This window comes from Chiloscyllium punctatum, chromosome 20 (assembly GCF_047496795.1).
Source record: "Chiloscyllium punctatum isolate Juve2018m chromosome 20, sChiPun1.3, whole genome shotgun sequence".
In the NCBI taxonomy this organism is placed as follows: Eukaryota; Metazoa; Chordata; class Chondrichthyes; order Orectolobiformes; family Hemiscylliidae; genus Chiloscyllium; species Chiloscyllium punctatum.
This window is the reverse complement of record NC_092758.1, coordinates 44,643,907-44,659,641: the sequence shown is the minus strand read 5'-3', so window position 1 is coordinate 44,659,641 and position 15,735 is coordinate 44,643,907. Positions and strand designations below refer to the sequence as shown.

The window sequence follows — 15,735 nt, the reverse complement described above, 5'->3', positions numbered from 1 at the left end:
GAATACAAATGAACACAACTAAGAGAATACAACTTTGAATGATGAAATGTGAGCAATGTGTACCAGTACCTTGACCAAGAAGTGGCTAGCTTCCCACTTTCTAGACTGCAGAGGCACAGACTTCCAACTGAAATGATCCTGATAGGATGCCTGGACTGATATCAGAGGCAGCCCTTAACTTGCTATGCTAGGACCCCCAACTGATGGATGTTTCCATGGAGCTGAAAGCAGACTACGCCTCTCAGTCTTTGAAACTAAGCTGCCTGCTTGCTGCATATGCATTGTGTTTGTGTGTAAGCCACTGGCATGTGGATCAAGTGTGAGATTGATGTAGCACACTGCGATACAGTAAGATGACCAAACCTTGACTGTTGATGGCTGACCAGCAAGGCATCAAACTGAAGTTGGCAGGTACTCTCTCTGATTTCCATGGTGAGAATCTTCAATATCGAGATAGTTTGCTGCATTTGACAAGACTGGAAGCTGAATATTAACAAAACGAGTTGGGCTGTTAACAAGGTTTAACAAGCAATATGTACCTTTAATTGGCAGCTTGCCATTGCTGAGCCCCTTGGCAAAATTATTAAAGCTGGAGTGAGATGTTCCTGACATCAAGATAACCACAAATGCCACTAATCCCCATGTTGCTCAGACCGGCATATGATTCCACCCATTGCATGAAAATATATCAAAGCAAAAGTAATTTCTTTTTAATATTAATTCATGGGACGTATATATCATTAGTGGTTGCCTGTCTCTAACTGCCCTTGAGAAGATAGTGCTTAGCCACATTTTTTAATTGTTGCAGTCTCTTTTGTGTAGGTAATCTCACATTGCTATTGAATTAGGATTTCCAAGCTTTTGCCCCAGTGGCAATGAACAAACATTGATGTACTGCCAAGTTAGGATGATTTGTGAATTGCAGGAGAACTTGTAAGTGGCGATCTATCTGCCTGCTTCCCTTGCTTCCTTCCAAATGATGGAGGTTGTTGAATTGCAAGATGCTGACAAAGAGGTTTTGCTGAATTGGTGCTGAGCATCTTGTCCATCTGTATTCAGATGATATTTGAAATGTCATTAATCATGAAATTGTTCCACCTGAGACATGCACAGACAATCTTACTTATAATGATCATTGAAACTTGGAGACAATGTCATGCATGTTTCCCAGGTCTGGTCAAGTAGCAAAGGAAACATTGCAGTCCTTTGTGATTTGTTTTCAATGAATATGGAAGAGAAATGTAGCTCTGCAGGAGCAGGTACAGCCACAGGCCAACACCTGTGTATCCTGCTTAACTCTCTTCAATGAAGGAGATTGCATGGGCTCAGCAGGTCACTGTCCCCAGGAAATGACACAAGTCTGTGCAATATTCTTCTTTCACAAGGAGCCAGTGCAATATCTGCATTTTTATCTTATCATTTCATGGCAGAAACCAAGCACTGACAACTTCCTGCATCTATCAAATAAAATTATTTATGATTTCCAAAAATCAATGTTCTTAACTTGATGACTGCTCAAACCATAGGAATATACCAGGACAAAATCATTTGCTGTTAATGAAGTTCCAGAAGCTGTCAAGAGAAACTCAATTAATGGTGCAGAATTACAACAATTCTCAGAATATCTTGGAGTTTAATCAAACCAACACAATACTTCCTCCATTTTCTTCAAATACCATAGCAGACATTTTAAATATAAATAGTGCTATCCACTGAAAGATTAATCACATGAACAAAACAATTTGTTTATAACTCCTGACGCTCCACACATATGGAGAGTTAAAGTGCTCATGAAAAATGTATTCATTCTGAAGATGAGGATCTAAGCAAAACAAAATGACCTCCTGCAGCAAACACAAGTAAGGGAACGTGAGCCTATGCCCAAAAGATAAGAAGATTCCAGTTCTTTCCAGCCATGCAAGGATCTCAGACTCTTCCATTCGGACTCAGCCAGCCAACACAGTGAGGAAGCTAGCTGATTTCCTACCATTCCTGAGTGAATCATCTGGAGGGCATCCACTTATAGATAGATAGCAAATTGTAAATTAAGCCCAGACATCAATCGCTCCTCAGTCCATGTGTATATGTTTGTGCATGCATGACGGGGTGAATATTTTAAATAGTGAGAGGGAGAGGATGAGCATTGTTCAGATTGGAAGGTGTGTGGATTCTAGGCATTCTCCCAGTCTTTTCCATCACAGTACCTGGGTTTAATCACTGACCTGTGCCAAGATTTAAAGTGAGACAGTCCTGGAGTAGATTTCCTCATTTCCGATAGGACGGTCAATAATTAATAGAGAGACATTAATAGAATGCTATCAACAGCTTAAATCCTACCAGCAGAAGTTTAAACCTCCTGGGCTGAAAATGTGTTGCTGGAAAAGCGCAGCAGGTCAGGCAGCATCCAAGGAACAGGAGAATCGATGTTTCGGGCATAAGCCCTTCTTCAGGAAAAAGGGCTTCCTGAAGAAGGGCTTATGCCTGAAACGTCGATTCTCCTGTTCCTTGGATGCTGCCTGACCTGCTGCGCTTTTCCAGCAACACATTTTCAGCTCTGACCTCCAGCATCTGCAGTCCTCACTTTCTCCTTTAAACCTCCTGGGTCAATATCATACACAGATGACAGGTCAGGGTTCCTATACCATCATAAAGCACTGGAACAGCGAATATCTTACAATTTGCTGCTGGTATTTCACTGCTGAATAGAACATTATTTCCAACAAGACAGAAATTGTCAGAGAAACTCAGCAGGTTCAGCAGTATCTGTGGAGAGAGAAACAGTTAATGTGTCCAGTCTGAAAAAGTATCGTCAGTTCTGAAGAAAGGTCACAAAACTCAAAACATTAACTCTGCTTTCTCTCCATAGGTATGGCTGGACCTGCTGAGTTTCTCCAATAACTTCTGCTTTTGTTCCAGATCTTCAGCAGCTGCTTCTTTAAGTTATTTGAGCACACTAACTTGTCTAGATACCAACACAAATGTGGGGCAAGTTCAGAGACAGAACAGACTACTTTATTTTAGCTAATTTTAACATAAGTCCTCAAGTCATCTTAAAAAGGCTTTCAATTAGTCCCACTAAGAGATCAGCCTGTAAAAGTAAAGTGCATTAGAATGGGGGTAGTGCACTGACTTGGATCAAGAACTGGTTGGTAGACAGGAAACAAAGTAGTACTTAACGGGTCATTTTCTGAATGGCAGCCAATGATTAATGGGGTACCACAGCCATCAGTTCTTGGACCCCAGCTATTCAGAATATATTAATCAATTAGATGATGGAGCTAATTTATTATCTCTAAGCTAACAAATGATACAAAGCTGGGTGGGTGGATTAACTCTGAAGAGGACGTAGAGCTCCACTATGATTTTGAGTATGTGGGGAAATACATGGCAGATGATGTGTAATGTGGATAAATGTTAGGTTATCCACTTTGGTCTCAAAAACAGTAACACAGATTATTATTTGAATGGCACAGATAATGAAAGGGAAAGATGCAGTGTGACCTGGCAGTCCTTGTGCACCAATCATTGAAATCAAACATGCAGGTGCAGCAGACGATGGGGAAATAAGGTAAGTGGTACATTTACCTTCATAGTGAATGGATTCAAGTACAGGAGAATGGCTTGCTGTAATTGTACAGGACCTTGGTAAGACTACACCTGGAGTATTGTGTGAAGTTTTGGCCTCCTTATCAGATGTAGGTGTTCTGACTATAGAGGGAGTGCAACAAAGCTTTACCAGACTGATTCCTGAAACAGCAGGACTGATGCATGAAGAGAGACTACATCTATTAGGACTCTCTTCACTGCAGTTCAGAAGAATTGTGCAGAAGAATCACACTGGAATCAATAAACTTTTAATAGGACCAAACAGGGTCAAGCAGGAAGAATACTCCTAATGACTGGGCGGTCCAGAACTAGGGGTCACAGTCTAAGAGCATGGGGTAGGGCATTTCAGATTCAGTTGAGGACAGATGTTGTTTCCCCAGACAGTAGTGAGCCTGTGGAATTCTTTGCCAAGAAAAAGTTACACATCTATCTTAGGACTAAAGGGATCAAAGGGTATGGGAAGAAAGCGAGAACAGGATACTAAATTTGATGATCAGTCTTGGCCATATTGAATGGTGGAGCAGGCTTGAAGGGCTGGATGGCCTACTGCTCCTATTTTCTATGTTGCTTCCTTGGCTTCAGTGGCAGTAGAGCCTTGAACCTGGGTTTTAATGGCCAAATAATTAGACTAAACCAGAAAACAAAATGTAAGCAGTAACTATTAAACAGGGTACATTTTAAACTATTGCTAAAAGCTTAAGCAGGTATTTAGAACAAATATTCATAACTGTTGTAATGAACAACAACGTGAGAAAATTTCTTACAGAGTAATTCTTTTATTCATACTGCTCCCAAAGTGTTCTTGTTTGCCTATTTTCAGACAGACAACCAGACCAAGCAATATTGATGGTTGTCTGTTAAACTCATAAAGAGCTACCAATCCATCAGATATGAAAACCAGTCACATAATTGTTTGCATTGGAATTGAATGACTTGGCTCCTTGCTCATAAACCTGACTCAGGCAAATGACTAATTCTGCAACGCATTTAGCCTAATGGGCAAGGAAAAAAAAACTGCATATGCATCAAACTGGTTTTAACACCTTAATGCCATGGCAGAAGGGAAAAAAAAACTTGAGACCATAATGCAAATTCTTTCCTGGGATGAGAATATTGCTGCATGGCCAATATTTGCTGTCCATCCCTAACTGCCTATTGTTAGGAATGGAGTGGCAGGTTTTTGACCAAGCAATTGTGAAGGAACAGCGATGGAAACAACAATGTTCAGTATGCCTGCTTTGCTTTGCTTCACTTCGCTTCTTGATGGGAGAGAATTATGTATTTGGAAGAATCTATCATGGAGTCATAGAGATATACAGCACAGAAACAGATCCTTCGGTCCAACTCATCCATGCCGACAGATATCCCAACCTAATCTAGTCCCACTTGCCAGCATTCGGCCCATATCTCTCCAAACCCTTCCTATTCATATATCCATCCAAAAACCTTTTAAATGTTGCAACCGTACTAGCCTCCACCACTTCCTCTGGCAGCTCATTCCATACACGTACCACCCTCTGCGTGAAAACGTTGCCCCTTAGGTCCCTTTTATATCTTTCCCCTCTCACCCTAAACCTATGTCCTCTAGTTCTGGACTCCCCCAGCCCAGGGAAAAGACTTTGTCTATTTATCCGATCCATGCTCCTCATGATTTTATAAACCTCTATAAGGTAACCCCTCAGCCTCCGACACTTCAAGGAAAATAGCCCTAGCCTATTCAGCCTCTCCCTTTAGTTCCGATGCTCCAACCCTGGCAACATCATTGCAAATCTTTTCTGAACCCTTTCAAGTTTCACAACATCCTTCCAATAGGAAGGAAACCAAAATTGCACACAATATTCCGAAAGTGGACTTAAGAAACTTTTTTAAAGTAAAATGTAGCTCACATAAGAGTCATTGACCACATACAGACCCCTAACTCATCCATGCTGATGAATTTTCCAAAACTAAACCAACCCAAAATGCTTGCATTTGAAACATATTCCTCTAAACCTTTCCTATTCATGTACCTTTCCAAATGCCTTTTAAATGTTATAACTGTATCTGCACCCACGGACTTCTTCTGGCAGTTCAATTGACATACGAACCACCCTCTGTGTGAAAACATTGCCCCTCAGGTACCTTTTAAATCTTTCTCCAATCATCTTAAACATATGACCCCAGTTCTGAACACTCCCAAGATTAAAGAGCTTTGCTATTCACCTTATCTATGCCCCTCCTAATTTTATAAACATCTCTAAGGTCTCTAAGGTCACCCTCAACCTCCTACGCTTCAGTGAAAATGTCCCAGCCTATCCAGCCTCTCCCTATAGCTCAAATCCTCCAACCCAAGAAACATCCTTGTAAACCTTTTCTGAACTCTCTCTCCAATTTAATAATATCCAAAGAACTCCATTAAACACCTAGTTGAACATTCACACCACTCCATTCACTTCACCCAAGAATTCTTGCACACCATCAAGGACACCAAGATAGAAGAGGACAAAATAATGGTCTTCTTTGATGTTACAGCCCTTTTCACATCAATGAACATCAACCTGGCCAAAGAAACACTGGCATCGCTATTAGGAAAACCAGGACCACAAACACCAGACAGCACCAACTTCATCAGCAAAGACAACATGCTCAAGCTATTGGACCTGTGCCTCACCATCCACTTCACATTCAAAACAAAACTTATAAACAAGTCAACAGAACACCTATGGCATCACCAATATCAGGGCTCATAGCGGAAGCAATAATGCAGACTTGAACAAACTGTCCTCCCATTTATCCAACCCAAACTTTGGGTCTGCTACATAAATGACATCTTTGTCATCACAAAACGGAACTCTCATTGAAGAGTGCTTCACTGGAGACTCTCACTGATGATGTTACCTAGTATGGTGACAAACCTTCAAGCTCAGCGAGCTAACTTACTTACTTATCATCAACCTGAGCTACAAATCTTCTCAAAAATCATTAATAATATCCTTCCTATAGCAGGGCAACCAGAACTGTAAACAGTAATCCAAAAGTGGGCTCAACATGATGTCTCAACTCCTATACTAAATGAAGGCAAGTATGCTAAATGCCTTCTTAATCACCCTGTCTACCTGTAACACAACTTTCCATTTATTATATACCTGAATCCCTAGGTCTCTGTTTGAAAACACTACCTATCATTAACTGTATATGTCCTGCCCTTGTTCATTTTACCAAAATGTAATGTCTGACATTTATCCAAATTAAACTCCATCTACCACTCCTTAGCCATTGGCTCAATTGATCAAGATCCCTTTGTAATCTTAGATAAACTTCTTCACTGTCGACCCTACCACTAGTTTGAGTGTCATCCGCAAACTTACTAACCATGTCTCCTCAATTCTCATCCAAATTATTTATGTAAATAACAAACAACAGTGGACCCAGCATTGATCCCTGTGGAAAACTGCTAGTCACAGGCCTCCAATCCAAGAAACAACCCTCCACCACCATCCTCTGTCTCCTCCCATCAAGCCAATTTTGTATTCAGTTGAAAGCTCTCCCTGAATCCAATGTGATCTAACATTATTAATTAGTCCATCATGAGGAACCTTGTCAAAGGCTTTACTAAAGTCCATGTAGACTTTGTCCACCACTCTGTCCTCAATCCTTTTGGTTATGTTCTCAAAAAATCTCAGTCAGGTTCATGAAACACTATTTCCCAAGCATAAAGTCATGCTTACTATCTTTAACTAGTCCTTGCCTCTCCAAAGGCACATAAATCCTATTTATCTCTCAGAATCCCCTCCAACAACTTATCCAACACCAATGTCAGACTCTCCGGTTTATAGTTCCCAGGCATCTCCCTGCAGCCTTTCTTAAATAAATGCAAAACTGTAGCCACTCTCCAGTACTCCAGCACCTCACCCGAAGCTGTAAATAATACAAAAATCTCTGCTAAGGGGCCCTGCAATTTCTTTCTTAACTTCCCACAATGTCCAGGGATATACTTGATCAGGTCCCAGAGATGTATCCACCTTTTATGTGCTTTAAGACCTCCTCTCTGTAATGTAGGCTATTTCAAAACATCAATACTTATTTCCCTGAGTTCCCTAGCCTCCATTTTATCTCCATTCCTGAAGAAGGGCTCATGCCCGAAATGTCGATTCTCCTGCTCCTTGGATGCTGCCTGACCTGCTGCGCTTTTCCAGCAACACATTTGCAGCTCCATTTTTTCTCCACAGTAAAAGCTAATGCAAAATATTCGTTTAGTATGATTTTATAACAAATCTTCAAACAACTTTTCCAAAATATAATCTTTAACATCATAAATTAAATTTAATTTCAGGCTACTTAAGCAAGTGTTAGGTCAGATAGGAAAAAGCTTAGGCAGGAAGTTAGATTTAAGGATCATCTGAAAGGAGAATAGAGATAGGGAGAGAATTTTCTGTCTTCAGGAGCTGAGTGTCTGAAGGTATGGTTACTAATGATGGACTGATTAAAATCAGGGACACTTAAAAGATCAGAATTGCATTAGCACAGATATCTCAAAGGGTTGTGAGGATGGAAAAAAGATTACAGTGGGAAGGAACAAAGCCTTTAGGTGAAAATAAGGATGAGCATTTTAAATATGACACATTGCTAACCTACATTAGCTCTTGGTTAAGCAAACATGGGAGTGATAGATGACTGTGTCTTATTGGGTGCCAGGACACAGGCAGAATGACCTCAAGTTGTGGATAATCAAAGCTGAAGGTAACAAACATGAAGGAAGGTTTAGCTGCTGATGAGCTGAGGCAGGAATGATGGAGCGAGGTGATATGATAAGGGTGAGATCGTATAGTTTTGCTGATCTTGTGAGTGTTTTCAGAAACATATGACATCAAGGTTTCAAACAGGTTGGATCAGCTCAGTTGCCAGGGAAAAGGAGAGAGTACAAAAACAGAAATTGCAGGAAAAGCTCAGAGGTCTGGCAGCATCCATGGAGAGAAATCAGAGTTAAGATTTTGAGTTGAGTGACCCTTCCTCAGAACTCAAGGATAGAACAATAGAATAGTGTAGGTGTCTAGTGAATGGATTTTGTGGGAGAGACTGAAAAACTATGGCATTCCCAATATTTAATTGCAGGAAACTTCTGCGCATTCAGCACTGGATGTGGATAAGCAATTTAGGAGACTGTCAGGAGATGAAGAGAGGTGGTGGTGATGTAGATATCAGCATAGATTTGGAAAATAAGATGAAATTGTCAAGGGGCAGCTATTGATGAGGTCAAGCATAAGTCAAGGCTAGTGACAAGTAACAAATTTCGAGATAATTGGGTCAAGTGAGCAGGAATTGGTTCTCATGAGCAAGCTGAACTTGGAGAGGGCATGCAGGAGATGGCAGATAGATTAGAGAAAACCTGGATCAAACTGAGAATTGATGAGCTGGGGGAAGGGAGAGAAGTAACCAAGACAATTGTTTGAATTGAACTTTCGAGACTTATTCTCATCCTCTTTGCTCTACCTCTTGTAGACGTATCTATCCACAACAGTTCAGGTAAGAGTAACTGTTGCACAATCCTAATGGAAACAAAGTGCCACCGTAATGTTGTAAATACCTTTCAGTGTTTTAAATGTGGTGCACTTAATACAGATCTAGAAACTCAAACCTCTGGATTCATCAGCAGCAGCAAAATTGTATTCCACTACAACCTATAATCTCATGAACCAATGTATCCCTCACTCTTTATTTCGATCAAATGAGGGAATTAATCATTTGAGGTTTTTGAGAAAGCAAACCAGGAAGAGCACCAAGCATAGTTCAAAATAAGGTCCCACGCTGATGAAATGACAACACAGTGCTACATGCACATTAAACAGCAGAAGCAACATGCAGTAAACAGACTAAGATGTCTGACAACTAAAGATCAGATCAAAGCTTTGTGAAACACCTCGACATGAATGTTGACTAACTAGAGAAGGAGCCTCCACAAATATCTCCAACTCTAGTGATTCAAGCACATGAATACAAAATATGAGCCTGAAGCGTTATCAATCATCTTCACAGACAGTGCAGTGGGTATTACCTATCTTAGCTTCCTCCAGAGGTTCCCTCCATGTCTAACATACCAGGCTTCATCCAATTTGATTAATACCCCCGATATTAGTAAAAAGATCAAAGGCACTAGATACTGCTGAGGCCATAAATTCTAACATCTTTGCTATAGTATTGAAGACATGTGCTCCACTATCAGTACAGCTCCAAAACTGGCAATGGGTGACATTTTTGTGTGTAAAATTTTAAACAGAATGCAATTTCTTTGACTGGCATATTTTGCCATATGCAAACTTTCTTCAAATGCGATTAATTCTTTTACTTTCAAGACAAAGCTGGAATGCTTCATGATTGGGGCAGAGATTACAACTTAAAAATGGTGAGTGGATTAACAACTAACATATCCATAATCAATGCTGTTCCTTTTATTGGTTTTAATCATTGAAAGGGTTCATCACTCATCCTTATTAGAAATGTTCTCTCCCAGAAGATCAAAGGGCTATAACATTGGAGGTTGAAGATGGGATATGGATGAGCAGTGTCGACTCATTGTCACCAACAATATCGGGCAGACTGGTGGTTCTTATCCATCATTCATCTAGGAATCTCAAGTTCTTAACCAATTTAATTTGATGTATGGATGTAAGTCAGCTAACAAGAGATCCACATCTCTCATATGGCAAGTTACTACATGATTTTTAGCTTTGCTATGCCCAATACTCCTGTCTATCGTAAGTACAGGATTTCTACCCCACTTTGACTACAGTAAAATTTAGCATTTAGTACTTTTGTAATCATATCTAAAAATAAGTAGGATAGACTAAAATTTGAACTGATATTCAATGCACAAAGGAAAATGCCGAACCTGAAGTATAGCTCTGATGAGACATTGTTGGTTGGAACAGTTATTCACACACAATAGCTTAACCAAAGATACTCCAAGAATAGGAGGATTAATAACACCCTTCTCAGAATATTGTATTTCACACACTATAATGTATCAACTACATAAAATTAAGTTAGAATCGTGTTAAAAATATGGTGTTGCCAGGTGAAACCGATAATTAAATTAAGATGTTCTTCTTTATTGGAAGTAGTATTTTTGAAAAGACAGAGGATCTAAATACAAAACTAAAGCAATTCAATGTCAAATGTTGTTTTATAATGCTCCTTAAAATGTCTTGGTACTTTTTAACTTTCTCACATAGGACAACACAAATTTAGTTCTCATCCATACTGTACATGTTCGTTCCTAAACCCATCACCTTCTCTCTGCATTCAATTGTTTCTGTAATTGCTCCGACCGATTACATATTTTGCCCAACTTGCTTTAATCTCTGAGTTGCTTCCTTAGATGTTACTACACCCTCGCTTATCATCATTAGAAACATTTAATAAATGTTACCAAGGTTTCTGGTTCCAAATTTACAAGTTTGGAATTTTCCTATTTTCATTTTTTTAAAAAGTGTTTTGTTGATTGACATTCATGGTAACTGGTCCAGGATAGCTGGGATGACTTTGCTCATTCAACTTTCCACTCTTCACCTCATTACTTATGCAATAAGGTTTGTCAACAACTTTCTTGGGAATTGTGCAGTAGGAAAGGTGGAAGTACTTCCAGCTGCTGGGTCCTTCAGTCATTCACATTGCTGGTATCATACTGAAATCCTTCTGCACACCACTACAGATACTGAAAGCCAGGAGCCACCACTCACGCTGTAGTGCTTTATCATTGTTATTCAGGACATAGCCTAGAACACAAAACTCACTCTTCACGTAGCAGACAATGATCTGAAGGTACTGGTGGACAAGGTGGTGGTGATGGTGCCCATCCTTTTGTTTCCTGGCCACCAAAATGATGCCATGCCACCAAACCAAGCCAGGCTGGACTGGGCTCAGAGAGCATCTCTGGTCTGTCTTGTCTCCTGGTTTTAAATGAGCATCCAGAAGTGGGAAGAAGATTAATGCTTTTTTGTGCTCCATAGGGGAAGCACCACCATCTTCTGTCATGTTCACTCTAATTCTGTCATCCCTCCGAGGGTCATAGACAATAACTCTCATTACTACATGCCTCATGTCCACTCAGTAGTTTTCATCCACTTCACCCTCCCAAACTACTAATTCTTTCTTGGACTTTGCACTAGCTACTTTCTCACTGGGATTAGTTCATCATCTCTCCTGCTCCTGCATCACCACTCTTCCACTAACTTCCACTGTTCTGGAACCTTCTGTGTCTCATTGCAGGAAAATGTGCCCCCACCCTCACTCTCAACTGATGTCTTCACATGATGTCCTGGCTAACCTACCTATCAGGCCCAGACCAGTTTCATTTGAGCTGCAGGTCTGATGGTGACCCAACTCTGGACTGCAAGGTCACGGATCCCTGAACTCAGGTAGGACTAAGCACCTGACTGACGTGGCCAACCACCTGGGGCAGAATCAATAAGCCTCTTGGCTGACTGTGGTGGTATCTTCTGACAAACTGTCGTCACCCTCAACCCCACTAAGGTCTTCTCCCCTGTCACTTTCAGACATGGCCATTTGATGAACCAGATGCAGTGTCTTTTTGTTTTATTCATTCATTTACAGGATGTGGGTGTCGCTGGCTACACCAGCATTTATTACCCAGAGGGCAGTTGAGAGTTAACCACATTTTGATGGGTCTGAAGACATATATTGGTCAGATCAGATAAGCATGTCAGTTTCCTTGCTTCGAGAACCAAATGAGCTTTTCTGACAATAGTTTCACGGTCATCATTAGACTCTTAATTTTGATTTTTATTGAATTCAAATTCCACCACCTGCTACAACAAGATTCAAATCCACATCCTTAGAACATTGACCAGGTCTCTGAATTAATAGTTTAGTGATTATACTACTGGGTCGTAGCTCCCATTGAGTGTGTCTGGAGATCTTGGCACTGGGCATTCAAGATGGGAGTCTGGCATCTTAATCAGGTAAGAGTAGGTAGGAATGAGGGTGAGAGTGAGCCTAATCTCTGTTAGAAGACTAGTAAGAATTCTATCCCAATGCCCCCAGCACTTGGTTGAAAAATACATTTTGGTCTCGACATTGAAAAGGTCCTCGTTTAAATTCTCACTTGATTGGTTTTTGTCCCTCCCGAGTTCTCACCATAACCTACTTTGGTCAAAGTCTGTGAAGATTCCACACAGTGGAACTTGAAGTTGAAAATTATATGTGGTACAATGGCTCAGTGGGTAGCACTACTGCCTCACAGCACTAGGGACCCAAGTTCGATTCCTGCTTTGGGCGACTGTCTGCATGGATTTCCTGCAGGTGCTGCAGTTTCCTCCCAGAGTCCTAAAGTATGCAGATTAAGTGGATTGGCCATGCCAAATTGACTATAGTGTGCAGGCTAGATGGATTAGCCCTAGGAATTGCAAGGATTGGGTAGGGGAGCTGGGTCTGGGTGGAAATCTCTTTAGAGGGTTGGTACAAATGGCTTCTCTCTACACTGTATGATCCTATGAAAGTGAAGAGGCCAACACAATTCATAAGCACAGTGTACCTCAGTTTACATGAGAATGTCATAACTCAAAATTTGAGCAACGGGTGAAGCTAGGTGTTTCACACTGTTACTATGCAGTGGCAACACAAATGGCATTTTCCACGTGCTTATCAGAGATGAGAATGTGGTGCTGGGAAGCCACAGCAGATCAGGCAGCATCCGAGGAGCAGAAGGATTGTTTTGGGCATAAGCCCTTCATAAACGTCAATTCTCCTGCTGGTCAGATGCTGCCTGACCTGCTGTGCTTTTCCAGCACCACATTCTCAATCTGATCTCCAGCATTTGCAGTCCTCACTTTCTCCCTGCTCTGCCTACCACACAAATGAGTAATTTTCATCCTGATGTTCTGCTGTTTAGGTAGATCAACCATCCTTACAATCTATGGATCACGTCAAAGAGCATATTCATGTACCTATTCACAACAGGGTGTTTACTGACCATATACTTGCAAAATTGAGAACACAGTATCCAGCATTAGATGTGATTCAATGAATGGATAATTCTGAGAAACACCGAGTGTGCTGAGAATTCCACCAACAGCTAATGTAAGATTATCAATAAGGATCACTCCACTTTAGAGTAAGTGTAAGTTCACACACAGGCCCTTTCCACTACAATAAGAAAGAACATGTCAAAAGGCATTGCACCTTTTTTCAATTAAACAAAAGCACGGTGCATTCTCCATGGCAACACTTTAACTAGATTCTGCTTACTAATCAATCTGCTTGTCATGGATTCTTGGAGGAGCTAGTCTCAAATAATGACCCTCAGTTTTCTTCATATTGTATCAAATATATGCTAGTTCCTCTTCAAAATGTGGTATGAAATGGAGCATCTAAAAGACCCTTTCGGATGATTAAAGCAGCAATCAAATATCAATATCAAATAGCAGCTGGCTAGACTTTTGCTGATGTGTGAAGTTTTTGATGAGAAGACACTTATCGTTTCATTTAAGTTTGATTCTACCAAGCTTGGCTATTCAACTTGAAGACACCATTTCAGTCAAAAACGTCAGCATTAAACAACCAAACAAGAACTCGGTTTCAGAAAAATGAGCATGTTCATGACCTGAGACTCCGTACCTCCAATCAAGTCTACAAATATATGGGAAATCTGCTGGAAGTGTACTGGAAGATAAGGTACTTGGTGCAAATTAATAAAGAGGAAGCAATGTTCTTGTTGATCACTGGATGGCAGAAAGGAATGAACCAAAATATGAACGCCATATACCCAGCTAACCACACACTCCAACCAGAGTTTGAATCAGTTCTGACTTCAGTGTCTGAAATAAGACAGGATTTTCATTGGATACTGAACCCAAATAAAACAGTTTACCAAGTAAGTTCATGCTGCAGATGTGCTGTTGTCTTGTCCCAGTGTCAAATCGTGAAATATCTACCCCCTAAACTGTATAGCGCTTCACACTGACAAGCTGCCTGCTTTTCCCTCTGCATTAAAAATAATGCAGGCCACAGAGGCTGGCAGCCTCCAAACAAACACAAAATGAGTGAGTTCTAAAAAAGCAAACTAACAGTCATGAGGCACACCTTGTGTAGATGCTCAAGACGCAGTTCTGTGTGCTCCTGCATGCAAAGCAACCTGGCAGAAGATGTAAGTCATAGGCAGTGTGCAAATAAGGCACCTGGGCCTAAAAATGAGATAAAAATACATGAAATAAGGTAGTCACTACTCAAAAGCAAGATTCTGAACTTACCATTCAAAGCTCAAGAAGAAGTAAAAGTTGATGCTTTTTCCTTCTTGCCATACTTAGCTAACTTTCTCATCATTTTCAACACCACACCAGGGGGTAAAATTCTTGGCACAGTCTTGGAGGCATTCCTGGATGAAGCTAAAACCATAATCAATCCGGGTGAACTAAAGTTCCTCTTACACTGCCTTAACTTCTGTAGCAAAGTACACTTACATTCCACCAGTCAAGTTTGATGCCTACATATTCAAGCTGTATACCAATGTTTAATTATATTTCTCCAGCTCCAATTAATGCATTGGACACATCTGTCACATGGCTCAGATTTCCCTTCATAAGAATGCCTAAAAAGGGACATGCTTTTGTGGATTTCTTGATTTCTTGTAATTGTTTACTCAATAATTACTATAACATATCATTCACCTCCCTTCAAATGTCACTGGGTGAAATCCATGCACACAATGATCTATAGGAAGGACAGAAACAAATTCTCACAAAGCCGATACAACAATACACTGTGATTCTGTTTCCTAGTCACCAAGGAATGAGCAACATCTCAGGTCTGTTAAAAGCAATTCAACATTTTAGTTTAATAAATATTTATTATGCAACAACAAAAAACCGTAACATGGAATAATTTGGCCGCTTTTCCAATTAATTCTTCAGAGTAGTGCTGTAAGCCTTACACAGGCTTCAAGAGAAAGGCAGAGAGGTTGAGTACTTCAGTAAAGCGAGCCCACTGATCAAGGAGGTACATGTGAATCTAAAGCATCAAGAGGATTGTGTCTGAGTGTGCCAAAGGTTTTTGCCCCCAGCACGTGGAGATTTCCTCCTCAAGCTTCAGAATTGAAACCAAAATTCAGATTCAATAAGGTCACATTCTCAAGCCTTT

At 40.5% G+C, this 15,735-nt stretch overlaps 1 protein-coding gene across 1 annotated transcript in view; it reads right to left on the bottom strand.

The window, feature by feature from the left end:
- LOC140492098 (pro-neuregulin-2, membrane-bound isoform-like) overlaps nucleotides 1–15,735 on the bottom strand; it is a 690,845-nt gene that overhangs the window by 631,776 nt on the left and 43,334 nt on the right. The window lies entirely within an intron of this gene.